The following is a 21,442-nucleotide window of genomic DNA, read 5'->3' on the forward strand; positions in this document are numbered from 1 at the left end:
TTCCTGCTCTTGATCAGTCTGGGGTGGGTGGGTGTGTGTGTGTGTGTGTGGGTGGGTGTGTGTGTGTGTCGGGGAATAGGGAGGAGCTAGGGTGGAAGTAGGGATTGGGGCTGAGAGAACCAAAAGCAAAACACTAAAGAGCCATGTTATTTCAAGCAATGTTAAAAAGAATCGATATCCATTATGACCAAAGACCTAGGATTTGTTTGAACAGGATATGACCTTGATACTTAAGTGTTAAGGGAGTGGAGCAGGTTTCATCCAGCAAAGTTGCCTGGAGCCCTGGCTGTGTGGCTTGGTTGGTTGGAGCATAAGATACTGTGGGTTTGATTCCCAGTCAAGGCACATACCTAGGTTGCGGGTTTGATACCCGGTCGTGTGCATTTGGGAGGCAACCAATGTTTCCTTCTCACACTGATATTCCTCTCTCTCTCCCTTTTTCTCTTTCTAAAATCAATGCATTCTCAGGTGACGGTTTAAAAAATAATTTTTTAAAAAATTTGCCTTAAGAAGATACTCATCTTTTTTCTTTTTTCTTTTTTGAGTGGGTGTAGAGAAGGAAAAAAGGGACTTCCCACAGGGATAATAACCTATTCAACATTCAACAGCATATTTTAGTATACTGTGTGCATTGGGGTGTGTGTGTGTGTGTGTGTGTGTGTGTGTGTGTGTGTGTGAGGAGGATCAACAGGACTGCCTGGTGTGAAGGTGAGAGGGAGAAGAGATTTAAGATGACTCCCAGAATTGTAAGTGGAAAGGTTATTTATTAACTGATAGATTTTATACCTATGGAGAAAGCCGAGGGAAGTCATCTCACAAATAGGAAAATCGATTAATGAAGATTTCTGGGAAGGTTGGTAAAAAAGTAGGCCAAAACAATGGTTTGAGATAATATCTTGGATAACTCAAGAGCTGTCTGACTTTTGGCTGAATTACTCAGGAATTCGGAGTATTGCTTTACAGATGTTCTTGCAATCATATTCTGCCGAAAGCTTCCAGTAGGGGGTATATTAGAAAAAAATATCCACATAGAAAAAGATAAAGGGTCATTTCCTTTTTATCCTAATCTATGTTATACTTTAATTGCCTTATGAAAAAATCCTTTTTATTTGGCCCTCTTTCTTGCATGGAAACATAGATCATGACCACTAGAAAAGTTCACTGCAGTTTTCTGCTACAGCAGGGAAATGTATTGTTGTTGGGTTGGGTGTTTTATTAAAGAGCTCTGCAGAGCTTTATTCTAAATTTCACGTTAAAGCCTCAAGCCAAGATTATAAAAAATTATAATAATTTACCTGGAATCTCCTTGGTTCACTTCGTTGTTCCTTTTCTTTCTCTCTTTTCTTGCTAATAATTTTAGGGCGTCTCTGTACAGTCACAGTAATTGCTATCAATCTGCTAGCGTTAACAACCTTTCATTCAAAATATTGAGAGATGTTTTTCTTTTTTTTCCTCTTTGTGGAAATCAGGAAGGGTAGGAGATTAACTCCTGAATTTTTTTTCTGAATTCCCAGAAGTGGATAATTTGGAGAATCCAGACCGGCATGGAGATATTTTCTCTGCATGTTGATTTCCTTTCTTGTAGGTTACTTCTTTATTGTAAAACCACAGACCTTGAGAGGGTCTTCAGAGGATGTCTAGGAATGGATTGCTGCCTGAGGCAGACGCAGACCATCAGCGTGGTTTGAAGTTAGATTCTGGGACTGAACAACTGTTCTAGAAAGGGCTCCATTAGCCTTCATTGTTAATAAATATAAGAGGTTCTTAGAGATGGCCTGCTAACTTCTGTGGTCAATATGTATAGCCAGTTCCTAGAGCACCCTTAAAAATTCCACAGATCCATTTCTGGAGATGTGTGTTATCCAATAGGATGATTGTTTTTTTTTATCACATACCATTTTCACATTTCAAGTACATAAAAAACATATATCCATGTTTTCAAAGGTTTGTATAGCTGTTTTTTCACTCTCGTACACTTTATTTTTTAAATTCTATTTTGTTGATTATGCTATTACAGTTGTCCCAATTTTTTCCCCTTTGCCCCCCTCCACCCAGCACCCCCCACTCCCTCAGGCAATCGCCACACCATTGTCCATGTCCATTGATCATGTGTGTAAGTTTTTTGGTTACTCCATTTCCTATACTGTACTTTACATCCCTGTGGCTATTCTGTAACTATCTATTCGCAATCCCCTCACCTCTTCACCCATTCCCCTACATCCTCCTCACATCAAGCACACATCCCTGCTTTTCATGACTTTGAATTGTAAACTCAATGTGGTTTCCTGGATGCTGCAGGCCAAGTTCAGCCTCACCCTGTGTTCTGCCCGGGGCCACCCTGCCTGAGTTAAAAAGCAATCTGAGATGGCTGCTAATTTTGCTAGGTTTAGAGATTCCCAGGTGTAGCCAAGTTGTGTATCTAGGCTGGTTGCTGCTTATGCTGTGCCTGGGACCACTTAGCAAGAAGTACAGGGTCTGGGGGGTGGGGGGCTCACTGAGGCCAGCTGTTGCTTATTTGAAAGGATTTAGGAAGTTGTGAAGCATGAGCTAAACCAGTCATTTATATGGAAATACCTCTGTTAACAGCTATAGGTGAGGCGGGATGGAGTCTCAGGTAATCTCCAGGGTGGGGCAAACAGTGTTAGCCAGTTGATGTTGTCTCAGATATGGCACCCACCTGCTGGTCTGTGGCTCTGTTGGGGGAGGGTTCAGAAAAGGAACAATGGCTTCTGCCCACTTTACCATCTCAGAGAAAGCTGTCTCCCTGCTCTCTCCCTGATGCCAGACACTTCATTTCCTCCCTGTATGCCACTGGTGCCTTTCAATGTACTGCCCTTCTACTGGAGTTGAGAGGGATTGATTCTGAGTAAGTCTGTTTGTGGGTTCTTTAAGAGAAACTGCTTGGGACTTCAGAAGTTTCTTCCACAGACTCAATCTCTGTTGGTTTTTGCAACCAGAAGTTATGGGAACTTCTCTTCCTGGCACTGGAACCCTGGGTTCGGGGACCTGATGTGGAGCTGAGAGTTCTCACTCCTGAGATATCCCTCCCAAAGTTTTATCTACCACATATGGATATGGGACCAGCCCATTCCATGTCTCCACCCCTCCTACCAGTCTGGATGGATGTGGTTTCTTTAATTCCATAATTGTTAGACTTCCATTCAACTTGATTTCTGACAGTTCTGAGTGATGGTTATTCTATAATTTAGTTGTAACCTCCATGTGGTTGTGCAAGGAAGCACAAGCTTGTGCAAATCTTGTTTGCCTATGCTGCCATCTTACCAGAAGTTCTGTATCTCTATTACAGTTAAAATTATACACACGCATTTTTCTGTAGCTTTTTCTGTCAGCTTCAGTGTTTAATACTAAACTTGTATTTACACAGTCAAAACACATGTGAGACCATAACCAGTGTCCATAAAATTCAAGCTTATAAACTCTTAATAAACACAAATAATTGAGGAGAGAGTTTTTGGGGGACTTGTATTACCCACATAACTTCTTTAAATCTCCCTTTTTTTAAAAATAATGAAATGGCTTCAAGTGACTAGTCTGATTATAGAAAGAAAATAAATTTGGCCACTAACATCAATAGCTTCTTTTCTCTCTCTTTATTTTCACCCAAGGACATGCTTATTGATTTTAGAGGGAGAGGAAGGCAGGGAGAGAGATAGGGAGAGAAGCATAAATCTGTTGTCTCCCATTCACTCAGTTTATGGGACGGTGGTCCAGCCAACTGAGCCACACTGGCCATGGTGCTAGCTTTTTTGGGACTCTTTGCTCCTTTTATGTATCCAGCGCCCCAGAGACCACTGTATTCCAGCTTTCACTCTTTGCTCCTTTTATGTATCCAGTGCCCCAGAGACCTCTGTATTCCAGCTTTCAAATTACTGCCTGGAAAGTGTCCTGACAGCAACAGTTACTTCATAATGTGAATAAAATGAAATTCAAAGAACTGCATTAAGGACCTATTGCCATATCAAAGCTTTCTGATTGTAAAATGTGTTTGGGTATTCCTGGTATATCTGAACAAGTGAGAGAAGTGCTCTGAGGTTGGGGATTCCTGGAATCCCACCCCACAACTGAACTTGCATTCTTCTTTCTTTTCCTCTACCATAAACCAGGAAGGTAAAACTATTTGCCAAGTCCTATTTACTAGACCTAAGAATTTCAAAGGTATTTCTTGTTCTGTAATAAGAACCTGTGTAGGTATATTGTTTATTAGATGGCAAGCACATTTTACATATATTCACTCAACTGGCTCACAGCGACCACATGGGGCATAGTGTCACCTTATGTACAGACGAGGAAACTGAGGCATGAGAAAGTTAACTTGTCCAAGGCCAAGGGGGTGGAGCTCCTAAGTGGGTGGGGCCAGGTTCAACCCAGGCAGTCTGCAGCGCTCCTGAAGACTTTGCAGAGCTGCCCCTATGGTAGCTGACCGCTCTGCTAACTTTAGTTTTTGCTCACAGTGTTATTTTTATGATGTCACATGGTTTCCACCATTTGCTAAAATGTTTTTCACCCAAACTAAATATCATCCTTTAGTGAATATCTAGCCTAGGATGACCAAAAGATTAGTCCCAGACCTTGAAAGTCCACTCCTGTTACTAGAGCCCAGTGTCATTGTTTTTTTTTCTCATACAAAAGCCCGTTTTATTAACCAGGAATATATGACATATCTAATTTAAACTTTTCAGAAAAGGCATTTCATATTGCACTAATATTTATTTTGGGACCCATGATGACTCTTTTTGCCCAATCTATTCTTGGTACCTCTGATTTTGCTTTATATCTCTAAACCTTGTACAGTAAAATTGGCATGTGTGTGTGTGTGTGTGTGTGTGTGCGTGCGTGCGTGTGAGAGAGAGACAGAGAGAGAGAGCCAAAGAGAGAGAGGGGGAGAGAGGGGTAGATCTCAAACAGGTGACCGTTTGTAATTCTACTAAAAGCAAAGATTTGAAGTTCATCATGGGCATGGAAGCCTGCGGTGGCTGCTTGGGGCGGTGCATGGGGGGGGTGGACAAGGGTGTAAGGGGGATGAATGGTGATGGGAGAAGACTTGACGAGGTGATGAATGGCCGGTACAGGGCACAGATGATGTGTTGTGGACTGAGCACCTGAAACCTGTATAATTTGTTAACCATTGTTACCCCAGGAAGTTCAATAAAATGGAAGAAATGATTTGAGCTCAAAGATTGGAAATTGGGTGTCCAGAACTAGTCATGTAGCAAGTGCTTCTCCTTTCCTTGCAACATATTCCAATGGGACTTTATGTTTCTCTAACGTGATATTTGCAAACTTGGGAATTTGAGAGGATCTCAACAATCATCCCTCACTAATATCGCAAGACACTGTACTGAAATTAGTTTTCAAGTGTATTATGTTTTTGATGAACTATTTTTCTAGTATTTATAGCTGCTTTTTTATTGTTTTGTTCTAAGTAAACTTTTATTGAAATAAAGTCAGACTGCTATAACAAAATGTTATAGACTGGTGGCTTAAACAGACACTTATTTCTTATAGTCCTGGAGGCTGGGAAGTCCAAGATCAAGGTGCTGTCCTATTCAGTTCCTGATTAAAGCCTTCTTTTTAACTTTAAGACAGCCACCTTCTACTGTTTGCTTAAATGGCAGAGTCCAAGCTCTCTGGTAACTCTTCTTATAACTACACTAATCCCATCATCCCCCCCCCCCCCCAACCCATGATCTCATCTAAACTTAATACCCCCCGAAGGCCCCATTTTTAAATACCATCACATTAGGGGTTAGGACTTCAACATATGAATTTTGACAGACACAATTAGGTCCATAGCATATAACATAAATACCATTATAAGTATATAAATATAAGTATATAAATTATAAGTACACACTTCAAAATATTTTTATGAAGTGAACAGACCCATATAACCAGTGTGTAAATCAAAACACAGAATATTACCAGCACTGAGAAGAGCTTCCACACCATAACTAATGTGTAGATCAAGACACAGAACATTTCCAGCTCAGAGAAGCACTATCCTGATCTCTAAAACTGTTACCGAACTAAAGGACCCGTTGGGGGTGCCCTGATAGCTATTACCGAAACAATGACACCCTCCTTACCCGGGACCCCTAGGTTGTGGGTCCTTTGCCCGCCGCCCTTGGAATTATTGCTCTGAGTGGCGGAGTTTGGTGAAAAGGAAAAGGAACTATTTATTCACAAGTTTTACAGGTTTGATTAATGGTTAAATGTCACCCTTAAACCTCAAAATCCCTTCAAAACAACCACCAGCACACACAACGTCCTGCCTTCCCCGCCTTTGCCCAGTTAGGCCAGTCAGGGGTCCTTCCGAAGAAAAAGAACAGAAGTCTGGGGCTTGGCTAGGCAGGCCTCTCGCGGGTCTCAGCACCATCCACTGCGTCGCCACGATCTCCAGCTCTTAATCCATAAGCATGTGGCACCTTTTCCTGGCCCACTAACAAGAGTCCTTTCTCCCCTCTTTCTTCCCGTGTGGTCTTCACACTGTTCCCCAGAGTCTGTGTCCCTTTGTCTCTCCTGCAGGCCTCTGTCTCTCCTTCTCTCCCAGTTACATTCTGTATTGTGTCTTTTAAACCTTCCTGATTAGCTTTGGTGATATGCCAAATAATCCTCTTTGCAAAGGGGGAACAAAGTTATCCTGTTATTGACATGCAAACTGACTTCTCAATGGCCCTGCTCAAGGCTCCCATCCCCCATGACAGCCCGCCCTGGGGTGGGGAATATATTTTTTTTGGACACCCCAATCTCTGGACCCTGTTACAAATACACTTTGGCGGGGGGTGGGGGGGTGGCCTGGCTGTGCACCGTTACAATACCATTGATTAGTTTTGCCTATTTTTGAACTTTTGAATATTCTGTGAAAATATTCATAGCAGCACTCTTCACAACAGTCTAATATTAGAAGTAATTTGGTGAATATTTGTATCTGGAAGTAGGATTAGTGAAACATTGGGTATATATTTAGCTTTACTAAATACTGCCCAACACTTGTCCAAATTAGCTGAACCAATTTACATCTCCATCAATTTGAGAGTTCTGATTGTTCTTCATTTTCCCCAACATTTCATATAACCAATCTTTTACATTTTAGCCATTCTGGTACTAGACAATGGTATCGCACACATGGTTTTAATTTGTTCTCTGATGACTAATAGAGTTGAGTATGTTTTCTTATTTATTTTTATTTCAGTTGCTTTTAATTAGGATTCTATGACTTTTAAGCAGACTCACTCAACTTTATGTCTTCTGAAGGACTAAGGTGCATAATTTTAATCCCAACTTTGATTTTGATGATGCTCTCTGGTTCTTAGACTGACACTAAGCCACTGATAGTTATGTTTTGGGTCTGGCCTTTGACCAATTAGGTGCTAAACTATATCTTGATAGGTTATTGCTAAGAATAATGTAGACTGAAGTTGTTTGTGTGTGTTAGCCCTAATTCTGTATCCTTTATCTACATCCCTTGTAGACTAAACCTATGATTGATGGGGTATATGAATTTCCCCACGCTGGGTCTTCATGGAGCCATTGAACCTGGTGCTTCTCTGAGGATTTGTCCTAATGTCTCCATAGTAACTAATAGTGGGGAAATGAATTTATATTCATCATGTCTCTTCCTACTTTCCCTAAAACTATCAGGAGAGTGAGACTGTTTATTGATAGAAGCCTGGAGCATTAACTATTTTTGGTGTTGTCATTGTCAGGATAATTTCTCTAAAGTAGTTCTTTCTTCTTTTTGTTGTGTCTGTTGGAAAATCTCATTTTTTGGATGACCAACATCCTCTTGGCGCTGGTCCATTTGCTGTGGTATACCAACAGAGTTAATTAGGAAATTCAAGGCAAGGATGCTGGTGTGAGCAAGTGTGGCCCCAGGTAATTCCATTGAATAATGCTTAACTTTCTCTCAAAAAGGAGGCACTCTAATGACACATTTTCCAGAGAACTTTGAGTTCATATAAAAATGACACAATGAAACCAGTTTAGACTTTAGAAACTACATGTTCATAGCCGTAGAGCTGCTTTTCCTTAACAAATGTGTTATTTGCAATGTTTTGTATATGGCATATTTCTTCCTAAAAACATTGGTCTTATCATATTTTTTTAACTTGGAAATTTAGATTTCTTTTTTAGTTTTATGTTTAGATTTGCTATCCTATAGTCCATGTTTTCAACTTACAGGAGAAAAACAAATTGAACAACCTACCAGGTAGCTTTTTGGATGTTTGGGATTCAAAAGGGTGCTTCACTTTGATAAAAAGTATGTTCTTGTTTTCTCTGTTAAACAAGCACTAGATAACTATCAGGAACATCTATCTAAGGGTGAGTGAGCTTTCCAGGGGAGGCTGATTCATTTTAGGACCCCTGCTGAGATGGTCATTAAGAAATGCCAGCCTGTGGGAAACTGAGTGCCACTTTATTTCTCCTGGGCCAAAAAACCCAACACACACACACACACTCTCTCTCTCTCTCTCTCTCTCTCTCTCTCTCTCTCTCTCTCTCTCTCAAAGGAACAACAATGAAGAGTGGAGTCTGCCTGCCCACAAAGCAGTGTAGGCTCGAATCAACCACTGCTCAGGAAATGTCATTTCCTAGAAGCTGTCTCCACAAACCTGATTCTCTTGCACCATCCCTGGTGGACAGCAGGTTTGCTCTTGGAGCTCTGTTTGATCTCTTGTTACTAACTTATACCTGTGGTTAATTTTGATTGTCCTGCTGATTGAAGTACTTTTGCTCAGCTGTGGTAGTCACATGCTTGTCAGACGTATGCAAAAAACACAGCATTTAGTGGTATTTTTCACTGTGTATTAAGAAATCTGAGACTTTTAGGTAAATCATTCTCAAGCAACAGTCAACTTTTGTGAGATGAATAAATATGGCAATTTAGATGTTTATGAGTTACTGTAAATCTTTTCTGCATTGTGTTTTAAAGAAATGTTTTTAGCTTTTCTTCCTTCCCATAGATCCTAAGTGCTTGGAAATAAGTGATTTTAGATGATTAAACATAGCTTCCCCAACTTATTTATTTAGAGAGTGTCATCGCATATAACATTTTCAATTTCAAAGAAATGAAACAAAATTTACATTTTGAGCTAGTTTGTCATTAGCCAAGATAATAACTACTTAGGTTTCATATTTTTCCCCTCTGTAGACTACATTGGAAGTTTCCCCTGGAAATTCATACATTGTTTTCTCTCAGAAATGTTTCTCAGTAAGCAGAAAGTACAAAGACAAGTTAGCTTGCTTTGAGAGTTATCTCTCAGTTACTATAGGGAAGATGGGGCAGGGTGGAGCTGGCTAAAACATGGCCTCCTCATGGTGGGTCTCAGTGTGCATCAGAAGTACCTGCTATATAAAATATCATTTGTGGATCCCACTCCCAGAGATTCTGATTCAGTAGGTTTGGCATAGGCCTTGGCTATATACATCTTTTTAGCAAGCACTTATAACTCTAATGTGCATGGTTCAAGACCACATGATGTGAGATACTGATCTATGGCCTTTTTTTAGAACATGGTATAAAATTCCTAAAGCAGGTAAGAATGCTGGTCTCTTGTAATTAAAAGAAATGTAATTAATATTGTAATTAACATTATTATTAATATTGCAATGAAGAGAAATGTCTATTTTTCTTTAAATTTTTAAAAAATCCTCATCCAAGGATATATTTATTGATTTTACAGAGAGAGGAAGGGAGAGAGAGGGATAGAGATAGACAGATAGAGAAAAACATCGATGTGAGAGAGAAACATCAATCACTTGTCTCCCAAATGTTCCCTGACTGAGGATGGATCCAGAAACTTTGGTATGTGCCCTGACTGGGAATTGAACCCACAACCTTTTGTTGTACTGAATGATATTCCAACCAACTGAACCACCTGGCCAGGGCAAGAGAAATATCTCTTTACTGTATTGTCTTATGCTGGCTAGGTTCCCTAAGCAGCGCCTGAGACTGGCATTTGGGTGTATGTGATTCATTGGAGTGGTCTTAGGAAAAGAAGAGAAGTGGGATAGGGCAAATCAAGGACTAAGCAAGGATGTGGTCTCAGCTGGAGGCCAGCTTTAACCTGATCCCACAGGAGGAGCTCCCAGCATGAAATGACCACAGAACTGGTCCCAGCTAAGGAAAAGAAGCCAGCTTTTTGTATCCGCTTTGGTCAGTCAGGGATTGTGGCTGCCTGGGAATAGGTTGGCGATATAATCTCCTGGAGACGATGACTCCTATTCTGCAGAGGGCAGTTCTTCTAGGAAGAAACCTCAGGAGCTATTAGCAACCAATGCTCATGGCAGCTGGAAGACGCCAGGGAAAGGGGACCGGGGAGGACAGCATAAGCTTACTGCTCTTAAGATGCTTTTTGATAATTATAAGGGAAAACATATGTGTATAGACATCAGATACACTTGGCTTTTAAAAAATCTTTTATTTATTTATTTTTAGAAATAGGGGAAGGGAGGGTGAAAGAGAAGAGAAACCTCGATATGTGAAAGAAACATCAATCAGTTAGTTGCCTTTTGCACGTGTGCCAACCAGGGATGACACTCAACCAAGTGAGCCATGCCGGTCAGGGGGTCTTTTTGTTTTTTAAATAGTTTTCCTTATTGTGCTTTAGTAGGAACTGTCATCCTGCAGCAAAGTATAGAAAATAGGGCAACCTCCTTTGTCATTTTGTTACCTATTCCCAATAAGCGAAACAATGACTTCAGATATTGAATTATGGATTCTTAGGCTATAGTGAAATCTTAATGTGCTTTACTCAAAACTTCATTTGCAGGTAATTCTGTCTCATACTTCTTGTAATGATATTGCTTGTCAGAGATATTTCCCTCTTTAGGACTTTCAGTGAAAAATATGTTGTTCTGAAAACTATTGAACTGATTATCATTGGTTACTTGGCTTTATTAAATAAAACAGCCTCTACTAAACTATGTTCTGTGGAACATTAGTATATTTTGTACTGTGTCCTATAGAAAATAAGTTCTATGTCAAATAATTTTGAAGGTGTCCTATAAACTCTATTCTCCTCCAGGAGATTCACGGAGCACTTTGGCCTACTGAAGGCTCTCAATATCCTGCAGGGGGAAAAAAGTGCTTACCTTTGTTCAACCTATTTCCCAAACCTATTTGCTCATGGAAGAATCTCTTACCATGATTGTCCCATTCTTTTTTATTTTTTCAGAGCACATGATACTATCTCATAGAATTAATATTCCATAGAACACAGTTTGGGGAATACTGAAATACAACTTTATTCCTCATCCTGTATTGGTAAGGGGCAAAGAACCGGTTTCATTCCTTTATTTTGTACATGCAAGGCAAGTGCCAAGCAGCTCTGGGGAGCAGAGTAGCCCCTTGAGAACAAGGACAGGTTATTTGTTTTCCATGCTGATGGGGCTATAAAAACAGTAACATATTTAATGAGGTCTCACCATGGATATATTAGTCTCCATAAAACACTTTATTTAGCCTAACCTACAATTACTTAATGGATAGTGAGTTTTACAAACAGCTAGTCCCCAGCTTCAAAAGTTTATTAAGTGTCTCTTCTTTTTGGAATGACTTTGCAAGGGAGAGTCATGCAAGATTAAAAAGATAGAATATTAAAAATTTAGCCAGGGCACACCAGAACTGCCCTGATGATAACAACCATGGTGTAACATTTCTAAATTTATATGGATTACAGTGTTCTCCGTAAAAGGTACCCTGACATTTCCCAACACTATTTCTTAAAAAAATTATTTGGATTGTCATGGATGTGTGGTATTTCCTTTTCGCTTACTACCGACTCTCTTCAAGTTGTATTTTAATAAGGAGTTTTGAATTATAAAAGACAGAAGTGAATGAATATTTATTTAGAGGAAAAAGAGTGACCTACATTTTGTAATGCACTTTGCAGTTTGCAGAAAACACCCCTATCCCCACAACTATCACTATTGTACTTATGAAAATCTGTGAAAATGGCAGTATTACAGGCACAAAAACGTGGCCAGGGACACTTGGAAACCTGGCCAGCAGCCTTACAGAATTCAGAGGCTTTATTTATCATTAACCTTGACCATTATCCTAAGTAATATGTTTTCCTGGGTTTGTTTTCTTGCACCATTAGAAAGTCCTAAAAGGAAACCACAGCAAGATTTTCTCTTACTTGTTCTTACTCCCTTCATGCTTAGTTACACTTAACTAGTTTATCATCTAAATCCAGTCACAATCTTACTGCTTCCTAATCCATTGCTTAGCATTAGTCACCTCTTGGATTATGAGAGGTGGTGAGATTCCATGGTACCTGCTTAAGTGCATGTGCATGCAAAGACATAGGAGCTGGTGGGGGATGAAGTAATCAGAGGCCATATGTAGATAGAGTCCTGTATTCCCTGCTGAGGAGTGTGGGTTATCTCTAATGGAAAGCTGGAGGAACCTAGGATCTTGGACACCTTGGGCAGGATAGAAGAGAACCTGATAATACACATACCAGTGAGGAGGCAGTAATGTGGATACAGTAGACAGATGCTGAGGGCCTGGGAAGTGGATATGGCCAAAGGAATGAAGAGGATTTCTGAGGGAGAATTGACTGGTCTGGGTGGGTAAGGGAGATACAGGAACTAAGGATGCATATGAGGTTTCTGATATAGGCGGATTCTAATGCTATTATCAGAGAAGAAACTATGGGGGAGAGAACTGGTTTGGTAGCGTGGGATGAGTGAGAGTCAAAAAGATAGAAGTCATATAGGACATAATAAATTTGAAGAGAAATATTTTGCAAGCAGCTGGAGATATGTGTCCAGATTACAGAGAAAAGGAACAAAACCTGAGATTTAGATCTGGAACTCAGCAGTGTAGAAAAAGACCTGGATATGGACGAGAGCATCCAGGAAGAGTATGGCACTAGAGTGAGTCATCCCACAGAACTAGGGGGTATTAGAAATGTCATATATTTTTATTATTTATAAGTCAATTTTATTTTGTATTGAACACTTCTCCTTTTAGTCTGGGAAAAAACTTAATTTCATTTATTTGTCTTTCTCCTTCCTCTGGCTCAGGGCGATCTGTTTCCAGGGCAAGAGTGAAGGAAGGATGAAGTCCCCTTCCTATTGCTTCTCATGCTGCCAAGCTACCAAGTTCCCTTAAAGGCTTAAACATGTTTTTGCTTTTGTGTGTGTGTGTGTGTTTTTTTGTTTTTGTTTTTTTTTTTTTTTGAAAAAAAGCTAGAAGGACTTGCTGGCTATTTCTGTTTTGGGCCCTGATGTAAGGAAGTCACGGTATACCAAGACTGAATTGGAGGCAGGAAACAAACAAATACAGAGAGACAAAAGATGGATATCAGAAAATGCTATCTGTTCACAGCATTAAAGTATGAAGAGAAAACAGGCAAGTCCTGTGAACTACTGAGTGTAGCACAGGATGGAGCAGAGAGACGGCATCCAGTGAAGTCAGAAAACTTCAGAAGGATGCAACTACAGCCCCACTGTCAGGATGCTGAGACACAAGGAGCAGTCCAGCTGTGAGCCCAGGGTTTCAAAGTTTGTCAGTGGCCCAGCCTGTGGTTGGGAGGAAGCATCAGTTAAGTTGGGTTCAAACGGAGCCACCTCCACCTTGTGCATAATAATGTCATGTCACTTAGGGTGTTTTGCTGTTCTTTTCTCTTTCACTGATAGTCTCTCTCCACAGACTACAAGTTCCTCAGGGGCAGAGCAATGCACTTAGCATTCTGGTATCCTCAGACTTTAGGACAGTATCTGACACAGAGTAGATTCCTTATTTAGATTTAATGAGTGAGTAAGAGCCAAGATTTTCTAAGAGTGCTAACATTTTATCTGCCTAGCAACAGGCTGAAATGATCCAAGATCTCTGTGGAATTTGCCTTATCACTAGAAATAAGTCTCCTGTGGTAGACTGAAGCAGGAGATATGGGCCCTGTGCTGGTAGGTCTAGCTACCTGATAGCTATTTTTCTTATCTTTAGTGATTAGGGTGGTTAGCACAACCGGTAGCTGTTTGTTTAGGTCCAATGTAATAAAAGATAGGGTTTAGATGTTTTCTGTTTTTATCACCTCCTTTGCGCCCTAATGTAGACATTGGAAGCATAATATATTTTAGAAAAATTTTAAATCATGGATATAATTCAGAAGTAAATTAGTTCATCACCTATCTATTTATATATACTCTCTTCATATATATTCTCTTGAGAGATTGGCATACAAAGAGAAGGGATAGAAACATACAGTTCTTATTTTTAAATGTTTCCCATCTAGTACAGAAGGTTAAGACAAGTCATAAAATAGTTATAATTCAAGGAAAAATAAAAGCGCAAGTGTCAAAAAATAAAGAAATGGAGGAGAGAGATTTCTATTTAACTAAAGCCATAGACTACACAGAATTTCCTGTTTCTTAGATATCCCAAATAAAAGTTATTTCAACAAATCTTGCGAAGTAGAAAGATACTTAATTTTTATGGTATAAAAAATTTCAAAGCACAAAACAATAAAATTTAAGGGTGGCGTTTAGGTTGTGTTAAAGGTTTATTTCCCAGCAAAGAAAAGTATAAGGAGGAAAGAGAAGATTATTGAAGAACAGCCAGGACTTAGTGTTTCCATTTATGGAGAGGTGTATGATTTTTGCCAAGAAATTACACACAGCAGACTGACTCCTTTTTTAGCTTCTAAATCAAAGTTGGAGAGGTACATGATTTGGAACCATTTCAGCAGTGTTTGAAGTTGCTCAGGGATCCTTAGGTGAAGAGTGATGTGTAAATCAAAATAAATATTCTTGTTATTTCATTTTTGTTGTGATAGTTATGTTGTCAGGAATACAGGCTGTTGAATCAGACTGGGAGCTCAAAAGGGATATGTAGTCACCTAAAGATTGTATTTCACAGCTGTGAACACCCCAGAGAACTTTTGGCAGAGGACCATTTGCTGTAAATTTACAACCTGCACAGGCATCCAAGCTTTGTTGGGAAAAAAAAATCCCCTGAAAATATGTTATTCCAAATGTCTGGTTTCTAATAGAATCTTATTTATGTATTTTGAGTATTCATCAGGGGCAGGGAAGGGGCTTAAAAGGGACACGACATCAAATGCACTTTGAGGCCCTGCCCAAATAGCTCAGCTGGTTAGAGTGTTGTCCTGATACACCAAGGCGCCAAGGTTGCAGAACCCTGAGAGGGGTTATAATTAAAAAAAAAAAATGTTGTGAAACACTGGAATAGAAGATTATTCCAAAAATGAAGTCACATATATACACACACTCATTATCCTTTTTGGATTGAGCATAGGACAAAACAGAGAAAACTTTTGGTCCAATGAAAGAAATCAAAGAGGCCCTGGCCAGGTAGTTCAGTTGGTTAGAGCGTCATCCTGATATGCCAGAGTTTGATCCCACATCAGGGCACATAAAAGAAGCAACCAATGAATATATAAATAACTGGAACTAACAAATTGATCTCTCTCTCTCTCATATCAATAAATATAAAACAAAACAAAACAAAACAAAAAAAACAAACCCAAAAGTGCTTTGAAAGACCCATAGATTTTTCTTTTTTAAAAATTTTGTTTTTCAATTACAGTTGAACTTTTTCTTTTTTTCCCCCAATAAGCCCATTTTCGGGTGCCTTATAAAACTAGCCATTTAGGTCAAAATAGCTTGTGAAGTTCATATTTATTGAGTGCGAGCATATTTATTGACACTGTGCTGGTGCTTTGGAGATTATAGAATAGATGCCTAAGGTTGATCTTGTAATTTTGGGATATCTAGCTAGAGAAAAAGACCAACTTATGAAAAGTAAAAGGACCTTCCTTAGAAGAGGCCCTATCATTGAGTGAAGGAATGTGTGATTTGGAGTATCTAGGTTGGAGAGATCAGGGTAGGGGCTTAAATTATGTCTCTGAGAGTTTCCCTGCTGTTCTAGAAACTGAAATGACCTTTAAAGGGAATTCTCCTATGTCCATTATAACAACAGTATCACTAGGGGAAAGGAAGAGGCATGAAAATGCTGCTCTGCCTCCCAGGAGGTGATGGAAGCTTCCTCGTTGGTATTCAGGCACTAGCAGCACAACCGGGCTTTGGCTGCCCAAAGTGAATATGGCAGGATGTGGTCAGGGCCCTGACGGAGGATCTGACCATGGGAAAAGCAGATGCAGAAGCTGAGAGCCCATTTCACCAAGATCCTGTGTTTTTCCTAAACTGTGAAACTCAGACCTTGCCCCTTCACAGCCACTTTCTTGGACTTAGTGGAGCTCTCAGAAGAGTTGGCAGCTCATAAGCGGTGACCTGGGAGTTTCAGAGGGTCTGGGCAGTTGCTCAGCAATCATTTCTCTCTGAATGGCATCTGGGAAGATTGCCTATGGCAAGAGCATGCCAATTGGTTACGTGAATCTCTCTGCCAGAGCCAGATGCCTGAGCAAGCACCTTTGGACCCCACTCAGGAAGATTTGCTTTTCTAGGTCACCGGCCCATGAGGGCAATAGGGTCATGTAAACAAAAAGATGCTGAACTTTACTGTCTCACTCTATCTGCTCACAGAACCTATTGAGGGACTGGAAAAATTACATGTACTCATAATCACTCAGCAATCGCTCAATTTATATATTCAGACTCCTGCCCTTTTATAACCAATCTCTGAAGATGTGCCCAATTTTTCTAGCACCTCAGTCTCCCGCTGGACATTGCTGCAATGTGCTAGAGCTCTCCTGTGCCCAGATGGGGAAGGATCTGTGCTCAGGGATCATCTCCCCACTTATAGGACAGATTCTGTTAGAGAGACCCCCAAGATAGGACTATCTTTGGGCTGAGGGCCCCTACAGAGGTCTTAGTGAATTAGCTCTTGAGGTTTTTGCTTATAGTACTACCCTTTCCATAGCCCTCGGACAGGAGTCCAGTGGGGGTTTGGAGTGAGAACGGTTCTAAGGGACAGCTTATGCGCTCTCCTTGCCTTCTGAGTCTAAGGCTCTACCTTTGGGACCAGGTGACTGTGTCTGGCTCCCTCTTGGTCAGGATGTCCCTCTCAGGAGGCTCCTCAGCCCCTCATGTACCTAGATCACTAGTCAGTCCTTTGAAAAGTATGTAGCTAGGAACTTTTTTCTTTTTCTGAAAGAGAAATGGAGCTACTTTTACTTTTGCAAAATTATTTAAAAATTAATATTTCAATCAAAGTAATGCATGCATTAAGGCTTAAAATGAAAAACCTAGAGTCAACTGCTCCATCCCGTTGAATGCCAAGTCCTACTTCCAGAGGTGACCACTGTTAAATCTAGCTATTTCTTCCAGCATTTATTGTCATGTTTCTAAGTAATTGTTTAAATGACAGTTTTGATTTAATGGTCTTGGACATCACTTCACAATTCCTTGTCACTATAATTGAGGACTTATTCTTATATACACATTCCCAAGTCTTATTTCCACCCCCCACCCCCAACAAAAGTACACAAATTTTGCTTAAATCAATCACCAGTGCTTAGAATATTATGGTAGTTGAAATAATGTTCACTGCTGAGTCCAGCAATGCATTACAATCATGCCTCTTTATCTGGTACAACCCTTTTGGAGTTAATACTTGTTTTCTTTTCATGTGTTTTATTTCCATGTACTTATTGTCATTTCCCCCCAAATGCTGTAATGTCTCTGTCACACATACCTATCAATATTTTCCATATTCTCAAACAAATTAACTTCATATTTTCCTCTGAAACTATTCCCCCTGAAGCTTTTCATCTTTCCACTCTAATCCAGATAAATTGCTCTATTTTTGAATCTTATTTGCATCTCTTTTGGGATGAATTTCTGTCTCCCCCCACCCCCTTCCAGTGATTTTATTTCTTGGTTTGCTAGAAGGTACCGTTCAGCAGATTCCTAAGAAATAGTATGAAGAAATTAAAAATTTGAGATACAAATGTTTGAAAATGTCTTTGTTACACTCAAACCTAATTGATAGTTTGTCTGGGTGTCCAATTTAATTTTTCTTCAGAATCATAAAATTATTGCTGCATTTTCTTCTACCTTACACAACTGCTGTTGAGAAATCTGATGCCATTCAGATTTATAATTCTTTGTGTGTTACCTCTTTTTCTCTCTGGAAGCTTAAAACAATGTTCTCTTTGTTTCTGTGACTTTCAAATAACATGACAATGTGCCTTGGTGTTGCTCATTTTTTATTTATTTGATTGACCATGTTAATCTAGAGATTAAATTAAATTATTTAATCTTTAGTTCTGAAGAATTTTGTTATAAGAAAAGTAAGTCATTCATCATTTTCTCCCCACACTTTTTTCTGCTCTCTCTTTCTAGAACTCCTATTAGACATAGGGCTCTCAAATTGATCTTCTAATTTTCTTATTTTTGCTCTTAATTTGTCTATCACTTTGTCTATGTGTTCTTTTTCCCCCCTGATTTTTCACCTTATTTTCCAACTCCTTTATTCTTGCTGTTATGTTTTTAATTTCTAGAAGCTCTTTATATTTTCAAATCCCCCACCCCCAATGCAAGCACACACTTTTTAATCTTTCTGTAGCAGCCTGATCTTTTTTCAAGAAATACCTTTGTCTATCTTTCTGAGGATGAAGTTCATAGTTTCTATGTGTATTGTCATTGTTTCCTGTAGTCTCTTTGTCTGCTTTTGTCCCTCTCATATTGGAGGCCTTCCTCAAATGTCTGATTATCCTAGGCTGTCCATTTAGAGTGAGATACTTTAAAAAAGATAGAAAGTTCTGGGGTGTGTGTGGTTGGGGCAGGGGGAAGGGGCTGTAGACTTGTAGGCACCCATGTACAGGGTAGCCCGATGGAAAGTCAGCTTTGATACTGGAGACCTAACATCTGGTTTCACTCCACCAATATCTGAGGATATTTTTGTTTTTATTTGCTTTTGTTTGTTGTTGTTTATTGCTTTTTGTTTTGTTTTTGGCTCTTCAATTTTTCCAGAGAAAGTTCCTTACATTTCTTGCCTGGAGTTAAATGGCTCCTGAAGCTCTGGAAGCAAATCTGGGGGAGGGGGGACAACCTAGAAGTCGCACCCTCCACAATGCAGATTGTCATTTCATTTCATTTTTCTTCATGTCTGAACCCCCAGCATGTAATGTGGTGACCACTAAGACCTGGGTTTAATAGCCCCAGAAGATAATCCTCTGGACTCCGTGTGGAACACAGGTAGTGGTATAGAGCAGAATATAGCCGACTGGTTGTATTGGGTGAGACAATAATAACATGGGACTCAAATCAGGTTGTGTGCAGATTTGGCATCATGCATTGTTTTCTGCCTTGACATGCCCCTCTGCCTCCTCTGATAACTTCCGCCTACGTTGTGGACTTACTCTGGTTCTGTGTATCAGGTGATCTCATTTGTTTTTGATATTTTTGATATTCCTTCTGTAGCAGCCTAGCTGTGCCTTCCTCCTTCTTGCTGAATCAAAACCACACTTTCATTCTTTAACTGTTTTTCAAACATTTGTTGAAATCTCTGCTGACATCTTTTCAACTGGTTATTTTTTCTTGAGGACTAAAATCTTTTCAATTCCTTTGCAGCTCCTTGATGGAATTTAGGACAGAGCCGTAGGTATGTATCAATCTGCCATGTTTAATCTGCTCTCCTGTATCTCGAGGACCTCTTTTGACTCAGGTTTTGTTGGAGTCCTAGTTCCTTCTCACTTCTGATTGTGTAACCTGGAGTGAAGTGCGCAAACTCACTGGGCTTCAGTTTTTCATCTGTAAAGGCAGCAATAAAAACTTGTAAACACTAAAGCAAGTGCCTGTTTGTCAATCTCACATTGCTGTGTGGTTGAGATGAGATTGAGGATGTGACATTTTTCTGGAAGAGCAGAAGTGGGATGAAAATACAAAGTGTCATGAATAAAATGAAGAAACAAAAGGAACCTCTTTTTATAAATGGTAAAGAGCCCATTCCTCTTGGGTATCCTGGCTTCCCTTATGTTGATGTGCAAAGCATATGGATGAGGGTCTTTAGCTCTCCTTGTTTTGATCCAAATTCCTTTCTCTTACTTCAGAACAACGCAATTTAACATGAATTTTGGTTTAATTGCTTCCATCATCCTTGGCTTTCTTGAGGAAGGTATAGGATGTTTTTAGTCTTCTTCGGTCTCAGTTTGAGCTTCTCTTAAAATTTTTCTATTTAATTACAAATTTATGTGCTAACACTGTAAATCCATGTCCTCCTACATTATCTGTTGGGTTATATTACTGGTATAAGCCAAGGAAAACAGCAGAAAGAGATAAAAATAAAATGTTAAACACAGACATAATTTTATAACATAAATTGCAACTTGCTGGAATCCAGGGCATTATAAGGCTATATCTTCACAATGGATCATTGTGAGGATGAAATGAATAATATGAAGGAGTGCTTTGCAAACCATAAAGAGCTAGAACAAATGTAGAGAACTGCTGTCATTACTGTCCACCTCTCTGGGCCATAGTTTGCTCATCTGTGAGATGAGTTGTGTTCTAGTTCTTCTGTGGTGGTTTAAGCTCACTATAGCCCATCCTTCCCACTGATGGCAACTGATCAAAACATCAGGATAAAGATTTAAAAATAACTACCTGGAAACTCTGAAAAGCCTTATATGTAGTGAAATTAGGCAATCAGCAACATGGTATGTTTAGAGAGAGACACCAAATGTTCTACAGCCCTACTGACCTGAACTATAGGTTTTCTGCCCAATGCCTGAAAATTTGACTTGGAGGTTAACGTCCAGGCGGGACTGTTGGGCACATGGAAACAAAACACCAATATTCCTTGGAGGTTAACATCTCTGGATTCTGCTGTTACTATTTCATTTTAAGCTAGTTCAGTGGAGGCAACCTGAATCCTGTGAACACATCCAGGTATGGGTTCCACTTTATCTGCCCTGTGGGGCAAGCCCTAGAATATAATCCTGTTTATTTCTAGGTGGAAAATTCAACAAGATTTAAAGGTCCTAGAAATATTATTCTTCAATTGTAAGTTGGTAATGTAGCTCCACCAAATAGGCCATTTCTTACTGAAAATTAAAAAGACCTTTTTTCTGTAGCTTCTAAAAATAAAAATGCTATTTTACTCTCTTGATATTCTAGCTTAGGAATGTACATGTTTTCTCCATGAAAGGAGAGAATTTAAAGAATCCTATAGTTTCTATATTTTAGGTAAGAATTAAAATATTCTTCATAACACATCTAGTAATATTATTTTATGTTTTTATAAATCCATATGGTTTTATGCCCTCTCTATGTTAAAACAATAACAACATAAATAAATGTTTATAAATCTTCGTCTATGTCAGAAAATGTTGATGTGGCTTTATTACTTACTGTACCCATTGAATAGAATTTGGTTTCCATATTCATATTTTAAAAAGCAAATAGGAGCTGACCCAACATTCAAAAATCAAAGCAATCCACCACATCAATAAGCTAAAGAAGAAAAATCATATGATCATATCAAGTG

This window comes from Pteronotus mesoamericanus, unplaced genomic scaffold (assembly GCF_021234165.1).
Source record: "Pteronotus mesoamericanus isolate MK-2021 breed Mesoamerican mustached bat unplaced genomic scaffold, CSHL_Meso_final contig_20, whole genome shotgun sequence".
Lineage (NCBI taxonomy): Eukaryota > Metazoa > Chordata > Mammalia > Chiroptera > Mormoopidae > Pteronotus > Pteronotus mesoamericanus.